We start from the raw sequence: 21602 nt of genomic DNA, 5'->3' as shown, positions 1-21602 counted from the left end.
CAGGGATGAGCCATCAAATAGGGTGTTGATAAAGGAAGACTTGAAAGGCTCCGCAAAGGAACAGAGACACATCCAGGCTCATCTACGCAGAGCAATGCCTGAACTAGTGGCTCTACTCGAACCATCAGCTGTGTAAGATATGAGACGCATGGACGAGTTCACAATCGAGTTTAGGGTAGCGAGCTGGGTGTTAACTTTGTCAGCAACCCCTGCAGCTACCGTACCCTGGAGAGTAACTGCTAGCTCTTTCAGGAGATCTCTTTGTAGTCTTGTAAAATGGGTTAAATAGTTCAGTGATCAAAGGGAAAAAGTCGCTAAACTAAACATGCATTTCCCATATCTATCCATGATCCTGGAATCTCTGTTAGGAGGATGGATAGATGAGGACATCTCAGACGTTTCCTTTTTGGTGGCTGCCGCCACCATGGCATCAACAGGCACTCCCTTAGTCAAAAAAGCTTTGTCCACTGGGGCAGAGATGAACTTATTTGGCTTCCAAGGGACAGTTTCCATGGCCTCTGGAGACTCCCACGCCATATGAGAGATCAGCTCCATGAGCTCATTGTAAGGCAGAGACACCCAAGAGGTGGAAGGTTGAGACCCAAAAGCCTTCAAGAGCACTGACTCTTCTTCAGTGACACTTTTGGACTGCCAACCACCCCTCTGATTAAGGATCTCTAATAACTCTGCAAAGGAGATATCCTCAGAGGGGGGTCGAGGGGACCCTTCTGAATCATCCAAGTCAGTGTCAGATGTCAAAGACTCCTGTGGGGAGTCCAAGTGCCTCGTCTTGCACAGTCTCTTCCTGGGGACCTCCTCCAGTGGGGGCTTTTGGGGAGGTCTCAGAAGAGCAGGGGGCACCCTGTGGGGCTACTTGAGGCTCAGGGTCTCTACGCTTGGGTTGACCGGTAGAAGCAGGAGCAGACACAGGCACTTGAGGGGAGGAGGAAGCCAGACCTGATTCTGATGATGTCTTTGGAGACAGTACTCTCCTCATGGCATTGTTAGAAAAATATGTATTAATGTATATGTTTAGTGCTTATTAGAAGTTAAAAGGGTTAACAATTTCATTCTATTTTATGTACAGCTTAATTCTGTATGAAATTATAAGATGCTTTTTCAAACTGCAGTATGCTTTCTGAAATTGCAAGATGCCCTCTGACCTAGTATTTGCTAGCACAGCAAAATTCATGTTTATGCCTTTTGGAAATGTACTGAGAAGCAGGTGATTATCTGCTAGGTCAGGAAAATGAATGAATAGTGAATGAATAGAACAATACTGTTTTCTATAATGTGATTGAATATGAACAATCAGCCCTGTTCATGTTATGAGAACATGCACAGCTGCGGAAAAGAAGATACACATCAAACAAAGACTGCTTGAAGAAATGAACTGTAATCTGTACTTGCTTTGTGCTCGAATTAGCCATAGTACCTTGAATGGTAACATTGCATAGTGAGAAGTTGTATCTGACCGGTGGTCATCAAGGCCACGTTGTTTTTCTTAGGAAGTTTTTTTATAAACTTGATATGCCAGCAGAAAAATCATGGACAAACAGCTGCTGTGAAATAATATTGAAAGAACTTGTGATTTATTAAGTCAGCTTAGTAGGCAATACCTTGTAAGAAATGTATAAGAATAGCTTCAATTCCTGATTCTAGTTAGACAAACTCTGTATTAGCACATTTTTGTCTCCTTGCTGCAAGATTAAAGTGCCTTAACCTGAACCTGCCATGTGTTGATCATTTTGAAGTTATTTTTCCTTTGACAGATTGGTCCTTTGGACCGGAAACTCTCACTTCGCCTCAGGTCAGATGGGCCAGGTGGCATGAAACCGTACGGGGAAGAAACCACATCGGTTCTTCTGCTTTGAAAGACCTCCGACTGAATTGTCGTTCAAAAGAGGCCAGCCACTTTTCTGATCTGCGACTGGAGGACGAGTTGGTATAGGAACCAGAGACAGTCAATCACGGAGGCTCAGGTAAGGTGAGATTTACCTTTTTTTCTGTTTTAGATCAGGGACTTGATTGGAAATATCTGTCAGGAGATTTGTTTTGTACAAGTCAGGGACAGAAAGATTGCAGTCTTGTCATAGATCAGGGAAACAGAATAGGTAAGACAGTTATTCTAGATAAACTGTGAAACAGAAAATCATGGTACCACGTGAGAATAAGAAGGGTTACGTAACATTTTTTAACAATCAGAACAATATGGGTAATAAGTACACAAAAAGTTCCCAAGACCCACCGCTAACTGAAGATGCAAAATATATGCAATTACAGCGTGCCGACAATGTTAGATACTATACAAAATGGGTTAATAAATATGAATTTAATGGCAAATTAGAAAAATCCTCACTTATTAAACTTGTCAAACAGCTTAAAGCTGATGCAAAAGGTCAGGTAAAAAAGCAACGTCAATTGAGTATTCCTCAGGCACACAGGTGGATTGAGGAAGCAAACCGTAGGGAGCAAAAAAAGTAATAATTCAAAAGCTATGTTTCTAGATAAAGAAGACAATAATTTGGTAATAGCATCAGCCCCTCCACCCCCTCCGCTTCCTGCACCAGAATATGAAGTGAGTGGACAAGCTGGTCCACCTCCGCTATACCCGGCTGTTACCGCAAAGCCAAGACCGTATGTTAGAGATCCCATCGAGACTAGGTCTCGAACACGTAACTTAAGAGGAGATACTGAGTTATATGAAATAAACAAAAATTCACAAGCTATGAGTGAAGAAGAGATATGTCCACTCATAGAAGTACCAAATCCTCAGGCAGGACAGGACCCGACTCTCCTAGTATATAGACTGTGGACACCGGAAGACATCCGGAAAGCCACAGAGGGAATTCCCCATCCAAAAGTTAATTTCAGAAAATTCTTAGAAGACTTACAGGGCATGAGGTTAAGTTATCATTTAAATGGAGAAGAAGTAGAAAAAGTAGTCAGACAAATCGTAGGTCCAGATTGGCACATGATGAGTGGCAACTGGAATCCCCGTGACACAGTACACAAGCCACTCCCACATAGCAACGCAGAACTGGATAACAGAGTGAAAGGTCTAACAGACCGAATCTCTGAAAAGTGGAAGCCTAGGGCAGACTGGACTTGCATTAATCAATGCATCCAACAGGAAGGTGAAACTGTTGACAGATATTATGCTAGATTATTAGAGTGTTTTAATAACCATTGTGGAATGCAGGTACCTGAAGACCAAACACATGATTCCCCATATGAGCAGCAATTAAAGAATGCATTTTTGAAAGGCAGTATTTTGCCTATAAGCAGCTTTATTACAAAGCACATGGTAGACCATCATACAAGTAGATTACAGTCACTACTTGAATATGCTAGGCATGCTGAAAGGCATTTTAACAGGAAAAAGAAAAAGAAAGCCCAAGTATTTGCTGTAGAAGACGGAGCAGAAGTTTATGTAGTACAGTCCGGAAAAAAGGGCAAGAAAAATGCCCAGGGAAACAAACAATCTGATAAACGATCAGAAGAGTTTGAAGAGAGAAAGAAAAGGGGTGAATGTTTTAAATGCGGAAAAAAGGGACATTTAGCAAGGGATTGCAAGCAAAACAAGAAGGTAGCCATGGAAGATAAGGAGGGTGAGGACTGACTATATGATAGTCAAGAATCACTAGAAGGGAATAACCAAGAAAAGACAAATGCAAATGTGATAGAAGGAATAGAGGATGTGATAGAAGAAATAGAGGAAGTACAAGAAATCACAGATGGTGAAGAAAGTGAAATTTTGGACTTAGCATTATTGAGCCTAGAGCTCTATTTAGCAGACACAAAACCGGAAGTTACACTTCTGGTAGAGGGGAGGGAAGTTAAATTCCTGTGTGACTCAGGGGCTTCACAAACCATGATATATCCTTCCAAGCTACCAGAAAATTCAGAATCACTTGATTACATATTAGTGAAAGCAGCTAATGGACAGCTGTATCGGGAGCCACTCTCCCATAACATAGCAATAACTGACCCTGTTTCAGGGATGACCCAGAAAAGCAAAATTGTTGTTTCTGCAAAATGCCCAGTGAACCTTTTGGGCAGAGATCTTATACAGATATTTGGCATAGCAGTAGTACCGACCATGCAGGGTATGGAAGCACAGCGACAAATGGATACTTTTGTGGTGCGACAGGAGGGTGAAACATTTTATTGGTACAGCCAGGACTTAGTTACGACTGGTCCAGGGGCAGTAACCGAAGAAGTGATGAACGTAGCCATCAGTAAGTCCCCCTCCCTTGACACTGATAAACAGCATTTGTTGCACTGTACTCTGTATTATTGTAGCACACCAGGACCTGATAAGGAATATGAGCAAGAGCTGTTTAGAAACCATGCAAACAGATTAGTATTACGTAATCTGTACTGGGATACAGAAAGGAACAGTGTAGCTAGTTGTTCATTGCCCCAGGAATTTTTGCACTTTATAAATCTAATAGATTGCCACATGTTAGTTTAACTAAAGACAAGAATGTGAAATGGGCAGATCTTGGAGAAAAAGTCACCAAGTGGGAAAAACAAACAGAATTAGAATTGTCAGAACAGGGAGTACAAAAGCAGAAGTTAAATTGGATAATGCAGACACACCCAGCTGTACACTTGCAGTCTAGTGAGGACAGCTGATTAGCACTCTTACTAGAAGAGGAAGAAAAAGCTTTACGGAGCATACCAGAAACTCTCTGGTCAACAGGGAAATCAGATGTAGGACTAATTCGTACAGCAGGACCAGTTACTATTATGCCAAAATCAGCATTTAGACCTCAAAAGAGACAGTATCCCTTAAGAAAGGATGCAGAAATAGGAATCAAACCTATAATAGCAGCTTTACTTAAGGAAGGAGTACTGGTTGAATCTCCCGATTCACCATGTAACACACCCTTATTTCCTGTTAGGAAAGCAAACGGAGAATGGCGTATGGTCCAAGACTTACAAGCTGTAAATGACGCAGTAATACCTAGAGCACCTATGGTGCCAGATCCACACACCCTATTGAATGATTTAAAGCCTCAACAGAAATATTTTTCTGTGGTAGATATTAGCAATGCGTTCTTTTCGATACCGATACACCCTGACAGCCGACACTGGTTTGCATTCACATTTCAGGGGAAAAGGTATACATATACGCGACTACCACAGGGGTATTGTGAAAGCCCAACAATATTTGCACAGGAGATGGAAAGCAACTTGGCAGGATTTAGCCCAAGAGGCAGCCAAATTTTACTTTATGTAGACGACATCCTGCTGGCAGCCCCCACCCAGCAAGAATGCAGAGAAGATACAATAGCATTATTACAATTTCTAGCCACTCAAGGACATAAAGTAAACAAAAACAAATTACAGCTTTGGAGAAAGCAGGTTAAATACCTGGGATATGTAATATCCAAAGAAGGCAGAACATTAGATGAGGATAGGAAAATAGCAATTTTACAAGCACCCAAACCGACTACCAAGAAGGAAATGATGCCCTTCCTGGGCACGACTAATTTCTGTCGGAGTTGGATTCCAAACTATGCCTTGGAGTCTGCTCCATTGACCAACTTGATATACAAGAAGCCTATGGCAGCACAAGATTTATTGCAATGGACACCAGAAGCAGAATCAGCTTTCTGCAAACTGAAACAACTGATAGTGTCCTCATTAGTTTTAGGATTACCAAACTATCATAAACATTTTTTCCAAACTGTAGATTGTAAGCAAGGTTACATGACATCAGTGTTAACACAGCAACATGGAGATAAGCAACGCCCCATAGCTTATTATTAATCACAGCTGGACCCAGTGGCGCGATCCCTGCCCCACTGTGTACAAGCAGTAGTTGCAGCTGCAATGGCAGTACAGGCTTCGGCCTCAGTAGTGTTGTTCCACCCTTTCACATTGAGAGTGCCTCATGCATTCGCAATTATTTTACTGCAAGAAAAAGTAGCATATCTTTCTCCTGCTAGACATCTTTCCTGTATGACTATACTCTTGAGCCAACCTCATATGACAATTGAATGATGTACAACTTTAAACCCATCTACCTTGCTCCCGACCCCTGCGGATGGCACACCACACAGCTGCCTGCAGGAGATTGAGCAAAAGACACTGCCTAGAAAAGATCTAACGGATGTTCCCTTGGATGATGCTGAGGTGACATATTACGTGGACGGCTCATGCAGAAGGGGTCCTACAGGACAGAATCTAGTGGGGTATGCAGTAGTTTCTGATACTGAGATTTTGGAAGTGAAGTCTTTACCACACAACTTATCTGCACAAGCAGCAGAATTGATTGCTTTGACAAGGGCATGTACCTTGGCAAAGGGTAAATGTGTGAACATTTTTACTGACAGCCAGTACGCTTTTTCTACTGTACATGTTTTTGCACAACAGTGGAAAAATAGAGGAATGATAACATCTACTGGTAAACCGATTAATCATGCGCAATTTATTTTAGATTTGTTAGAATCTATTCAGTTACCTCAGAAAGTAGCTATTTGTAAATGTGTAGCTCATACCAAGCAACAGGATAGGATTTCAAAAGGTAATACGAGAGCTGATACAGCTGCAAAACAGGCAGCTTCAGCTTCAGAAGTATTTCTTTTGAGTGAGGAATTGCAACCTTCTGAGATTTTAAATTTAGAAATGTTAAAAACAATGCAGACACTTACTACAAATGTAGAAAAACAGAAATGGATAAAACGAGGAGTAATTCTTGAGAAAGGGCTGTGCATTTCCAAAGAAGGAAAACCAATTTTGCCATCTAACTTGTTTACATATGCAGCTTTGTTGAGCCATGGGCAGTGCCATGTCTCAACAGGGGGGATGGTACAGTTAGTGAACCGAGTGTTCACTGCATATGGATTTACAAACTACACAAAAAATTTTTGTGTAGCATGCCATGTTTGTAACAGGCATCATGCATAAGGGGCATTGAAGCCTAAGCAAGGGAGTTTCCCAACACCACCGTACCCGTTCCATACTATCTGTATGGATTTCATAGAACTAAACAAATGCGAAAATAAATAATATTGTCTTGTCATTATAGATATGTTTTCCAAATGGGTGGAAGCTTTTCCGACTAAAAATCCAGATGCAGCTACTGTTGCAAAAGTCCTTGTTAAAGAAATTATTCCTAGATTTGGCATACCGGAAAAGATCTACAGTGACAATGGCACACACTGTGTAAATCAAACCATACAACAGTTGAGCCAATATTTCAGAATTTCTTTAAAGAACCATTGTGCATACCACCCCCAATCCGCAGGATTAGTAGAGAGGCATAATGGGGTTTTGAAAAACAAACTTAGGAAATTGATTAGTGAGACACAGAAGAACTGGGTGCACTGCCTGCCTCTGGCACTGTTGAGCATGAGAACTGTTCCAAATGCAAAGGGGTTAACTCCTTTTGAAATACTGTTTGGGAGGGCATATTATATACCTCAGTGGAAACCTCTCATGCCTGCAGACCAGGAGGCTGACAGTTCACTTGCAGAATATATGAGACGACTTTTAAGTAATAAACAACTTTGCAGTTAAATTCTGTTTCAGATAAAGAACAAACCAGACCATCGGAAGCAGCAGTAGTCCCAGGCAAGTGGGTCTGGGTGAAAGTTATCAAGAAAAAGAACTGGACCACACCGAAGTGGGAAGGGCCATACCAAGTGCTACTGTCAACACCCACTGCAGTCAAGATCGCAGAGCGAGCATCCTGGATTCATCTGACACACTGTAAATTGGTTAAAAACTTTGAACTGGACAAAAAACTTGTTACTGTTACACAAGAACAAAATGACCAGATACAGAGCAAATAGAAATGCTGAACAACCTCAGAAGTATTGCATGATCATTCTGTTGGCCATACTGATAACATTAATCTTTTTGTTGTGGCCTTTCCTTTTTCCAGCCACACAAGCTGAACTGAATAAACGTGAATCATTCATAGACTGGCATCCGAACTTTAACACTTACCAAGCAATTAAATATGTGTATGCTGAAACTTTTAATGTTTTGAATTGCTGGATCTGCACAGCTATACCAACAGCATACAGGGGATTATTAATGACTGCTGTCCCCCTAGGGGTCAATGAGACCTGGGAAAATTTGCTTTTTGATACTACGATTGTAAAATCACAAGACAAAATAGCATTGTACCTGTCTGTTACACAAAAGGGAATTGTATGTTTTTACAAAAACGACACTGTTCAGGTAGGTTGGAGTAATTGTAATGTGACTGTTCCTTACAAATGTTATACCAAAGCCAATAATGCAGGTTATTTATGTGATGCAAACTATGACTCATATCTTGAGTCGATCCATAAAACTATTGATGAGATACAACATAATCCTGTTCTTTTAAAACAACTATCTATTATTGATAAGAAAATGTTTCATGCAGGGCAAGTGTATATTAATACAAAAGTAGAGAATTGTTATTTTGTTTGTGGGAAAAAGGCATACAAATGGTTACCTGAGAACTGGTCCGGCAGTTGTTTTTTGGGTTACCTGGTTCCAGCCATATGACACACTGCAGTCTTGCCTCAGGGAAAAATTTGAAATGTCAGAGAGATCACCAAGAAAACCAGAAATGCAATCAGAAGGCCTGAAAATCCAGTGGGATGAATCGAAGCAGGCTGGAGAAACCATAATTCGAAGCAGGCTGGAGAAACCATAATTCCGTGAAAAACAAAGATAAACTGACACACATGGACTTGAGTGACACTATTATATCGTGGGCAGGTACAGCCCCTGCATATGGCGCAGTGAAATCAATTTGGGAGCTGAGAAAACTGTCCAAACTTCTCAAAGTAATGAGTAATGCAACTTTTTCTGCTCTCGAATTAATGACTGATGAAATGAACGCTATGAGAACTGTGGTGCTTCAAAACCGCATGGCTCTTGACTTCACCCTAGCGGTGAAAGGTGGTACATGCGCTTTAATAAAAGAGGAGTGCTGTTCATATATTCCTGACAACCAGCATGAGATAAATGACCATCTTGAGGTGATTCAGCAAGTGTCGGCCATGACCAAACAAGGCCCAAACCCACTGATGGACTTTTACCAGAATTTGTTTGGGGGGTGGGGTAGCATCCTAATCAATGTCCTGATTGCCATTTGTGTGGGATTACTCCTATTAGGAGTGTGTGTTTGTTGTGGTATTCCCTGCATGAAAAGATTGATCAAAGATTTTATAGACATGTCAGTTTCTGAGACATTATATCAAAGTACTGAAATTGAAGAACTGTTGAAAAATGAAACACTTTCATAAGTTTAAACCAAATGACTCTCTTAACTGCAAATTCTGAACAGAAAGAGGTTAGGAGAAGAAGCAACTGTTTATGCTTTTGAAAATAGAATAAAAAGTATTAACAGGGGGGAAATGTTAGAAAAATATGTATTAATGTATATGTTTAGTGCTTATTAGAAGCTAAAAGGGTTAACACATTTCATTCTATTTTATGTACAGCTTAATTCTGTATGAAGTTAAAAGATGCTTTTTCAAACTGCAGTATGCTTTCTGAAATTGCAAGATGCCCTCTGACCTAGTATTTGCTAGCACAGCAAAATTCATGTTTATGCCTTTTGGAAATGTACTGAGAAGCAGGTGATTATCTGCTAGGTCAGGAAAATGAATGAATAGTGAATGAATATAACAATACTGTTTTCTATAATGTGATTGAATATGAACAATCAGCTCTGTTCGTGTTATGAGAACATGCATAGCTGCGGAAAAGAAGAGATACATCAAACAAAGACTGCTTGAAGAAATGAACTGTAATCTGTACTTGCTTTGTGCTCGAATTAGCCATAGTACCTTGAATGGTAACATTGCATAGTGAGAAGTTGTATCTGACCGGTGGTCATCAAGGCTACGTTGTTTTTCTTAGGAAGTTTTTTTATAAACTTGATATGCCAACAGAAAATCATGGACAAACAGCTGCTGTGAAATAATATTGAAAGAACTTGTGATTTATTACGTCAGCTTAGTAGGCAATACCTTGTAAGAAATGTATAAGAATAGCCTCACTTCCTGATTCTAGTTAGACAAACTCTGTATTAGCAAGTTTTTGTCTCCTTGCTGCAAGATTAAAGTGCCTTAACCTGAACCTGCCGTGTGTTGATCATTTTGAAGTTATTTTTCCTTTGACAGCATCCAACGTACCATGGCTCCAACAAGAAGGGGTAGACGGATCCGAAAGGACCATCCGATCCTCCTGCACCGAGGCCATGGGCTTTGAACCCCAGGTAGGAGCCGAGCTCATCCAAGCCGAAGCCCCGAGAGGAAGAGTCAGCACCGACAGATCGGTACGACTATCCTCTCCGGACCTGACAAGGGAGTGTAGGCTCCTAGAGTCCCCGGTCTGCACCGAGGACGTCCGAGTAGATGGAACCAATAACACCGGAGCAGGTCTCGGCTCAACAACCATCAGGTCAGGCTCCTCTGGCTCCAAAAGTCCAGTATGGCTCAGAGGAGGAGCAGTCAAGTCTGGGTTAATGGTCTTCGGTTCCGACGAAGGTGTCGGAGCAGACAACAATTTGGCAAGGCCTGGTGCCCATAAAAGCTTCTGCACCAACTGGTCCATATCCAGATCTGGGAGGCTGACAGAAGACTTCGAGGAGTGCACCGAGGATGCTGATTGGAGCAGAGGAGATGAGGGAATCTCAGAAACCGGCTCCAAAGCTGAGAGCTGGCTCCGAACAGAAGGGACACTCTGTTCCAAGGGCAGTGGAACCGATGACCCTACACCCTCCATATTTTAGCCTTTTTCTATAACTTGGAGTCACCTGAAGACTCGGTTGACTTAGAGGATTTACTAGCACCATCCTGGTCACCCAGTGCTTCCGAGAAGGGGTGCTGAAGTAAACCTCTATCCATCAATTTCCTCCTCCTCTCTAAAAGTACCCTGGAAGAGAAGGAGCGACAGATGCTACAAAAGTCTTGGAGGTGTAATGCCCCCAGACAATAAACACACTGAACGTGCCCGTCAGTGACTGACATTTTTTGTCCACAATCCGGACATTTTTTGAAGCCAGATTTAGGATGTGGCTTCTCTTTCTCATCAAACATCTCTTTTTAAATCTAGACAAATTTAAACAAGAAACTATCTACATAACTACTGACTAAGAAATTGGTTAAATACAAGGCCAACTATTAGACCAACTCTATAGAAAAAAATCTAAGTCTAAAACTATATATATATATATATATATATATATATATATATATATATATATATATATATATATATATAAAAACTTATATATATATATATATATAAACTATTCTAACAAGAAAGTCAAGAAAAAGTTTTGAAAACTTGCAAATAGATGAATCTATCCAATAGAATTGGTCCGAGCTATCTGGAACACCAAGATCTGTGCCGCAGCAAACTAGATCTGAGGTAATTCCAGCAGTGCATCATGGGATAAGGGGCTTGGTCTCGAGCTACTAGCAAACCTTGAGCTTTGCTAACGGCTGTGTCAGAGCCGAGGATCGGCTCTGAACCCATCAGTGAGAATAAACGGTGAGACGGTGGTGGTGCTGCGGTAGCATTGTCGCCTCACAGTTAACCGTTCGATTCTCAGAGCGTCTTCTGTGTGATGACATGCATGAATGGGCGTTCCTTCGTTGAAGGTTGTGCGTTAGGCCCGGCAAGCCAGTACGTAAAAATCTACTGCCAATCATTAGCGGACCGGAGTTCCGCTGTGGCGACCCCTAACCGAGAAAAAGCCGAAAGACACAAACAAACATTAAATGTTTACATATGCCTATATCACTATTGCTTTTTCCTTACATCAACTCCAAGATTCATTGCATGATGTTCAGCAGAGGTAATTACTGTTCCCCACCATTGAATAGCCATGCTGTTTTGTGCTAATAGTCACATAATGGAAGATGCAAAAATATTTATTGTGAGTGTGTACATACTTACAAATAAGTACAGCACTTAAGAGGATCAAAATCCTCCACCCATCAAAAACAAAATATCTTGCATCTGTTGTGTAAGTCATCCCCATGTCACAATTTTTTTTTTTTTTTTTATATAATCGTGTGAGGTACACACTGCTGGATTTGAACACATTCCTATCTAACACAGTTTTTCTAGACCTGTGCACTAGATGTTGTTGCCACAGAAAATGTCATAGCACAGTTGTCAGAAAGCACAAAGTTGAAGGGGTAGCATGAGCAGTTTGAATGCATATGGCCTACCTTAAAAGGGAGTACAGCATCTGGGGGATCAAAACCTTCCATCTGTAAATGTGTTACCATTAGAGCCATACATATCACATCAGTTGAGTAAGCCATTCTTACATATCATCAATTTCAGTTTTTACACACACATACTAGGTATACATTGTAGGATTCAAACATCCACTTGTCAAATTCACATCAGCACTTAAGAGGATCAAAATCCTCCACCCATCAAAAACAAAATATCTCGCATCTGTTGTGTGAGTCATCCCCATGTCACAAATTTCTTTTTTTTATACACTCTTGTGAGGTATACACTGCTGGATTTGAACACATTCCTATCTAATACAATTTTTCTAGACCTGTGCACTAGATGCTGATGTCACAAGTTTTGGCCTAGTAGTTGGCCTTGCATTTGCTATATTTATGCACAAGCTGCTACCACCACAGAAGTCACAGCATAGTTGTCAGAAAGCACACAGTGGAAATGATAACATAAGCAGTGTGTTTGAATGCATACAGCTTCCCTTAAAAGGGAGTACAACACCTGAGGGATCAACCCTCCCCACTTGTGAAAGTGTTAATACCAAGCAGAATTGTACATATCACATCTATTGAGAAAGTCATTGCTGCATGTAACCGGATGCTTTTCTTACACACTAATACCAGGTACAGTTATCCAGAGTCGAACACCTGCCTGCCTAACTCAATCTCTTGACTTACTCATTAGTTTTTGATGCCACAGGATAACTCACACAGCAGGTGTCAAAAAGGGCAGAGATAAAGAGAGCACAATGTGTGGAAGAATGAGCAATGTACTTAGTGAAACAGACACTGGCAATTTGTGGATCAGAATCTGTAACAGAGCATATAGATAATTCAACCATCACATCAGGAGTATGTTAAACTTTTGAGCCTGTAATAATAATAATAATAATAATAATAATAATGTCTCACCATACTGATATCATTACTACTTTCTGTTGTGCCACAAGACTAAGCATAGTAGCATGAGGAGCAGGATATGAATAAAGCTGATGGCAAATTCTGATCAGTTTTTGCCACAGAACATTGTGTCAGTTACTGTTACCTAAATATGGTTAGCAGTGCTGCTTGCTGCCAACTGTTGCACATTGGCTAAAATAGAGAAAGTAATTTGTTGTAGTATTCAAAGTCTTATGTTCCCATGTATGAAATGATACGTGTGTTACTTTACATGAATTATCATGGTACAGAGTGATATACGTGTGTGTACAATGATGCTAAGTACATTACTGGAATGGTAGTCACAATGGAGTAACCTATGTTCCATAGCAATGCTGTATCAGGTGAAGTCACTGAGGAACTTGAACTTTTGTGTGTCTGACAAGTCACAGGTGAAGGAAGTGCTCAGAATGGAAATCACCAAGGTGATGACATGGAGATTCAACAGGATGGTGGTGGATGATAGTGACATCTATGTTACAGAGGAGTGTAATGTGTGCATTCCTGAGTGTTATACTCCAGATCACTGCATTATCCATTGTTGCCATTAGGTCTTGTGTGTGTGTGTGTGTGTGTGTGTGTGTGTGTTCAGTGAGAATTCACTGTTGTGTGTATACAATGTGCAGAATACCAAGCCATACATGGAACTGCTGTCCAAAATGCACTCATTGATATCATTCTACACATATGTTTGCAAGTGTACATGTTTAATGGCACACACTTTCAGAATGAGTACAATGTAAGATGACCTCACCCTCACTTGCATACAACACTTCCCAGAGTGCAGTAGACTGGAATCCTCATATCATGTATATATTGAGCCAATAAAGCATGTGTAACTGACAGAGGCCACTGACATTACCTTTCTTCCATTAGATTCATTTACCGAAGAATAACACTGCTAAGCTTAGTTGCATGACTGATGGCAGTCTTAGCACATGTGTAATTCCTTTTTTGAGTTTTAGCCGCAGGACAAGAACTACCAATAGGCTTTGCTTCCTGATGCCAAGTGGTGCTCAAATATTGAGTATAAAAATAGGGATATTTGTTTATAAGCCATTTATGGCCATGTGTGTGCATCAGTTTTTTTTTTCACAATACAGGTGAAAATGGGATGATAGCAAAGAGATAAAAATTAAAAGCAAGCAGAGTAGAGGACACTAGGTGAGTAATTCAGGAATGAGTAGGATGATGATAGGATAAGGCCATATCTACCACCCCTTCTTCACAAGATAAGAATATCTATGTACAAATAATTTGGATAATTACATCACAAATAATGTGCAAGAACAACTTAATAATTTTCTGTGACCAGTATGACCAAATCAGATGTGTAGTGCACTCACACAGGCAAAGTGGAGAGGTATATATGGACAGACGTTTTGTGGGACAGGTACACTTTCTAACGGAGGGCGGAACACTGGGGAAAGAAGTTGGGAATATCAGGGGTAGGTATTTAGGATATATTCGGTAAATTAGTCTAATGGAAGAAAAGTAATGTCAGTGGCCTCTGTCAGCTAAGGTCTCTACAAACTCAATTGTTCTATTGTGTTGTTACTGTCAGCATTACTACTGTTACAGAACTGGTCTCCTATTTATACAAGTTGTAGACAAAGTGTTAACAATGTATAATTTTCCAGTCTGACTTGGTGCTTAGTGTGCTTTGTGCTGCTAGCACTTACAGATGCTATAGTATCAAATTGGGTTGCTACTCCTCACCACTTTTGTTTAGTACATACTTTTAGTTACAACTGATGCTAAGCGGTGTGACTGAGTGTTCTGTGATTCAGCTTGAAGGAAAGCATAAGTTAAACACAGAACACCATATTACGGCTAAAAGTCCTGTTTTGCTGCCAAGTCAGAGTGATCCTTAGTTGTTTTAACTGCTGTACCATGAGAAATATTATAGCAATGTAGATATGTAAATGTCTGTGTTGCGAAATTTAAGTACTGTTATATACAATTGCGGTGATAGTTTACTACTGCTATATCTATGATAGAACTGTCTCTTTAAATTCATGGACTACCTAAATTAACTGGTACATAACACTAAGTAAGGTGTTTTTTTATGTCAAGGGCTTCATATGCAAATGCATAACAGTTGCCTGAGCCTTTTTTATTTAACACTTTGTACCTGTGTAAATAGTATAACATGCTGCTACTCTTAAACCCAATACCCTTCCTGCCTGGGTGATAATTTATTATTTCAGCTACTTTTTACAGCACTTTTCTCTCATTCCCCTTTCAGAGACCTTAACATAATAATTCTTTTTGTCTCCATCTTTTTATTTAGTGACCACTGTCCCTGCGAACGGGTTCTCTCTCAGTCCCCCACTTGCTGAATCCTTGGCCATTGGCCGCATCTGCAGTGAAGAAACCAGCCACAAGGACTCAAGGGCTTTAAAAAGAAAATAAGTTACTGTAGGTGTCTAACTACATTTCCCCCTCAGCCTGCTACTGTAGAAAGTACCTGGTCTAAAGCAGGAATAACTGGCTCTACCCATGGCTAGGGACTGCAGCTGCTCCCCCACCCCCATCAGCTGTAAATACATTCCCCAGTTAACTTTTTCTTTTTAGTTATCAGTATACCAAGATAAAGCTCTAGGCAAAAAAAGGTATCCCAGTAGATACACTGGAATTGCCTACTTGTAAAATAGAGGCAAAAAAGGTACTTAAACTGCCACTTTTTGTCTGCTTCAAATTAAGTATCTACCCAGAAAGGACACAGCTGAAATCAGGTCTACAGATTGTTTTTCCCTACTAGATTCTAATAACTCCTAACAATTTGGCTATTTAGACACTTACCCTGCAATCTTTAGCCTGGGGGGGTTCTAGCCTGCTCCATTCGCTACACCCACTTCGCTCCTCTCCCTGCCCCCTATTCCCACCCACCCCCACTACCTCTACATTTATTCTTAGCCTTAACCGCACCCCTAATTACCACCAATTAGGCTGCACCGCTAGTCACCCCTCCCCTACATCCAACAGAATCATGCTACTACCTAATATAATAACAATCCTAACCCTCGTAGTTCTATCTCACATTACATCTTACCAAGGCTCCACAGTCACATGCCCCACCAACTTTCACTGTACTCTTTTCAACACCCTCCCTCAAACATTTACACTATAACTACACAACCTCTGCCACCAAAAACATCCTCCCAATACACACACTCCATTACCAAACGCCTAACACACTGAAAAATAAAATATCCCTAAGATACCATAAGCAATTTACTATGTATATAAAACATATCCTAAACACCCTCTATAAACTAGCCCTCACTGGAGACATCCACCCAAACCCTGGTCCTCCCAAATCCAACCCAACCACAAACTCTAGTCCAAGCAACCCCCCCCCCCACAACTCAACTCCTAGCCAACAAGAAAACAACAGACCTACTTATAATGTCCCTAAACATCAGAAGCAAATGCAATAAAATCCAAGAACTACATGCCAGCATAAACATATATTCCCCAGATATTCTCTTCCTAACTGAAATCTGGCTCAAACCTCACATCAAAAGTGAGGAAATACTTCCACCTGAATACAACATCCTTCGCATAGACAGATTGTCCAAAAAAGGAGGGTATAGCATTGATATTTAAACACCACCTCAATATTCAACTCCTGAATTCATCTGCCCTCACCACAGCAATGAAGAAACCCTTTAAGCCATTCTCAAACTAAACCCAAACAAAACAATCAATATCATAGAATGCTATTTCCCACCAGAACAAAATATTACACCCCTAGAAAATCTCCTGAGCTGGGCTACTCTAGCTCTACCCAGGAAACCATCATTCTCGGTGACTTTAACATCAACTGGTCATCCTGTAATAACAATCTCCCAACCATTCACCTTAATCTCCATGGGTTCACTCAACTCATCCAATCCCCTACCCAAATCAACAAAAACCCTAACAATCATACCTTACTTGACTGGATCCTAGTCAATAAAGCCCCTTACTCTTACCTAGCAGGCTGCTTACCTGACAGTCTTAGTGACCACTCCCTCACTTTCCTAATTCGGCACCACACAAGCAGTCTCAAGCCCATTATCCACAGGCAAATACGGAACAAGTCCAACTTCAACCCCAACTCCTTCATCTCCTCCCTGCAAAAAATTAACTGGTCACCACTAAAATACCTCAACCTAGATAACGCTGTCCACTTCTTCAACAGTATTTTCCTCTCCATCCTAAACACCCATGCTCCTGTAAGAAATGCCAAAGTCAGATTCAGGCATGCCCCATGGTTACAACAGACCACCAGAACCCTAATGAAATCCAGAGATAAGGCCTGGGAGCACTGGCAACTAACAAAAAATAACTCAGATAGGCAATCATTCCTTAAACTGCGCAATAAAGCCGAAAAGCATATAAAATTAGACAAATCCCTCTACTATAAATCCACCCTAAACTCTACCAACCACAACCCTAAACAATTCTAGTCCACTAATAACACTGTCCTCCACCCAGGGAAGGTTGATACCCCCAGCCGTCCATTCTCCCCTCTTCCAGCAGTATTGCTGAATCTTTCAACAAACACTTCACTGAAACTATAACATCTCTAAACAAACAACATTTCCCTACAACAGCCCCCCAACTCCTAACCTTAAACCCCCACTCCTCTTTTCTTCACCTCAGTACCTACCTCCAACATAAAAAGACTATTGTCAAAACTTAAACGCACCAAACAACCTCCCCTCTAAATACTTGAAAATTGCAGCTGATACACTAGCCTACACAATTTCAATTCTAATCAACCGTTCCATAACAGAAGGCTATGTTCCCTCGATATGGAAAATATCCCACATCATTCCCCTCCACAAAGGCACCCCTTCCACTGACCTCTCCAATCCCCCCCCCATTGCTATCCTCTCCCGTCTCTCCAAGATACTTGAAAAATGTATTAACACCTAGGTCTCCAACTACCTCCTAGCTAATAATCTCCTCTCCAAAATCTAACATGGTTTCAGGCCATATCACAGCACTACCTCTGCTCTGGTCTCCTTCACCAACACTATACTTCATCACAAAAACAATGGCCTCATCTCTACTGCCGTATTTCTAGATCTCGCAAAGGCCTTTAACATGGTATCTCATGAGCTACTACTCTCCCCAACCTCTCCTTCACACAATCAGCCTGCAAATGGTTCCACAGATATCTACACAGATGCCAGCAATCAGTAATCTGGGATGATAACCTATCACCTTGCCTCCCAGTTACTCTCAGAGTTCCCCAAGGGTCTATCCTCGGCCTTCTGCTATTCTCACTTTTCACTAACAACCTACATACTGCCACCACACAAGCATCTCTTATACAGTATATAGATGACTCTACTCTCATCTGCTCTGCCCCCACTCTACCAGAACTACAACAAATCACACAGGAATCATTCTCTTCTATAGAAAGCTGGCTATCCAATGCTCAGCTCCTACTCAACCCAAGTAAGACAAAACTTCTCCTGTTCCAACCTTCCAAAGCCACCCAAAACACCCCCCAATTCAACATTCTCGCCAAAGACAATACCATCTTCTCTCCATCAGAACACACAAAATTACTTGATGTGAAAACAGACAACAAACTTAGATTTGACACCCACATATCTCTCACAATAAAAAAAGTTCGCAAGAAACTTGGTGCATTATATTGAAGCCACCAATTCTTAACCAAGACAGCTAGAATCTCCACAGCCAATTCCCAGCTAATCTCCCCCGTACTTACCAACCTTAGACAGACAGACCTAAACAAGCTGGATGCTTGTTACAACAAAATTCCAAAATTTGCCACTGGAACCTCCTACCGCAGCCATCATTGTATCGCCCTTAAAGAACTAAACTGGCTAGAACTCCCACAACTCCTTCACTTCAATCAACTCACCCTCGCTCATAAACGTATTAACCACCCCCTTAACATCCCTTCCCTTCAAACCCTTCTCCAACCCTATCACTCCACTAATCCCCTAAGATCAAGCAACAAAAATCAACTCACTGTTATCAAACCCAAAAACTCAGCAGGAGAAGCCATATTTTCATGTACCATATCTAAACTTTGGAACAATCTTCCACCCTCTATAACTACTGTACTTTCCAGCAGCCTTTTCAAGACTGCACTCAAATTCCACTTAAATTTGCACTGGCTTTGTCCTTGTTCTAATCCAGACTAACACCCCCACCCTTACCCCCCCACCTAGACTCTTAACCCAGCTATACTACCGCCACTACTAACCACAGTCAGTATTAGCTAGTTGTCTTTACATACTTTAAAATCCTGTCTGACAACTTTGTTACTAATATTATAAATGACAAGAAACTATCTTAACTTGCAACATTTACTGTATATACTGTTGATAATCAATATCTTGTTATTGTATTAAAGCCATCAACCTGTAATGTTATTTGCTATTGCTGCAACTTTGTATCTCTATTTATCATGTACATGATGTGGAGCTTTTCTCCCCGGGCATCCGCTCAAAAAGGAGCTGCATCCAGTCGGAATTGCCCGGTAAACAAATAAAAATAAATAAATAAATTAGGTAGCAAGGGCAAACATGCAGTACCAGTACCTCGATGACAGACTGGGATAGTGATAGACACAAGAGGGACTGGATCACCATGGGGGGGGGGTAGGTATAGGTTTTTACAGATTCATCCCTGTCCAGGGTAAACACAGTGGGAATTCAGTGCCTCATCGTCAGAACTGTCACCACTGCCTTCTATAGCAGAAACCTTGGGCAGTGACTTTTCAATCTGCTGATTTCCCTCCATATGGCTGATTTCAGGCACTATGAACCCTCTTCGTTATCTTCTCAATCAGTCCTGCCAGATACTATTGGATAACATAATCACTGGCACTACTCTCAATGGGTACCATTGCACCAGCCCCTGGGGCAGGGCTACCTGGTGCAGGTAGCACAAGAGGTGTGGAAGCAATGCTGGCAAGTTGTGACCCAAACGTGCTGGGTGCATCTTCCACAACTGGTGGTGATGCCACAGCCACCTGTGGAGGGATGGTGGTCTATACTGCTGTGACCGGTCTAGCTCTCTCTGCTGGTGGTCATGATGCAGTAATAATAGATTTTACAATAAAATAAGAAATAAAAAAATATTAGAAAAGGGATGGGGAGAGAGAAATAATATTATACATATACATATTTCTTTAATTTTAATGTCACAGTCATTATAAATTCCACATACATCATTAGGATTCTTTATAACCCAATATAAACATGTGAGGCCATAAATTAATGTTATAGCAATGCTACAATATCCCCAGATCTCACATTTAACAAACATTCTACAGAAACTGTAACTATTTTAAATTAGATTTATGGATTTAATTTAATTAACAGACTATTTTGCCTGATTAATTATTATAAGATATGATTACAGATGGTCAGTACTGACATGTAAAATGCACATTACAGATTTTCAGTTGGTTGGAATAGAACTCACATCCATCAGGCATTAGTTAACAATTAACTAGTTTATAGCTACATAAGCTAATTGTACAGGTAGGTAGGGCTTGCACATGTAGAATATGTGTACTCATTTAGTTTCTGACAAACACGTTTGACCTGATGCCCAAATACGAGATGTTGCAGACTCCCTGATGCATAATCTGGTTTCCTTCCATCTCCGCAGGAGCTACACATAAGGAAAGATAGTAATGAAGAATTGTGTGCATGCTGACATATCATGGCAGCATTTTGTATGGTTATGGGGGGATATTCATACAGTACTGACGTGGTGTATTTGTCCTATAATGTTCCTTCTATTTGGCAAAGGTGGTCAACGTTTTGGTGTTTAATGTCACTATAATGATGATAACAATGCTCACCTATGCATGGGATACCACGATCACAAGTGACGGGCTTGGCTAAACTATTCCAAGTCTCAGCTTTGTACCAAGCTGTAACTGTTTACAAAGCGGTGTACAAACATCCGTGACCCTTTCTCACACCAACTCTGTATTGTAAATAGAGCACTATGCTCACCCATCACTTGCCAGGTCTTCCTTTCAAAGATCTCATGAAAAATGTCAGGGAATTGGTGACCAAATCAGATCTCACAAGCTCCAGTCTGGGTGCAATGACTGCCACCATGGAAAACTGTATTTCCTCGAGAAATGGCCTAGAATTAATGTATTTATTATTTCTGCACTGTCCATTTTAGGTGAGAAACATTGACTAAGTGTGCTGATCTATCTATCTATCTATTTGGGTATATGGTCAGGGGTGGTTTAACAACATTCATTAGGTTAACTGTGTTGCACTCAAATATATAGTCATATGAATGGTATTGGTATGGCTATTTATTGTCCTTACATAAATTTTATAACAGTATTACAGACTGTACTGCTGTGACATAAAAATAGTTTTATAATTGATTACATAACAGCACATTGGAATCGAACCCTTG

The sequence above is a fragment of the Protopterus annectens genome, chromosome 8.part0 (assembly GCF_019279795.1).
Source record: "Protopterus annectens isolate FY-2018-M chromosome 8.part0, PAN1.0, whole genome shotgun sequence".
NCBI lineage: Eukaryota > Metazoa > Chordata > Ceratodontiformes > Protopteridae > Protopterus > Protopterus annectens.
This window is presented reverse-complemented; position numbering follows the sequence as displayed.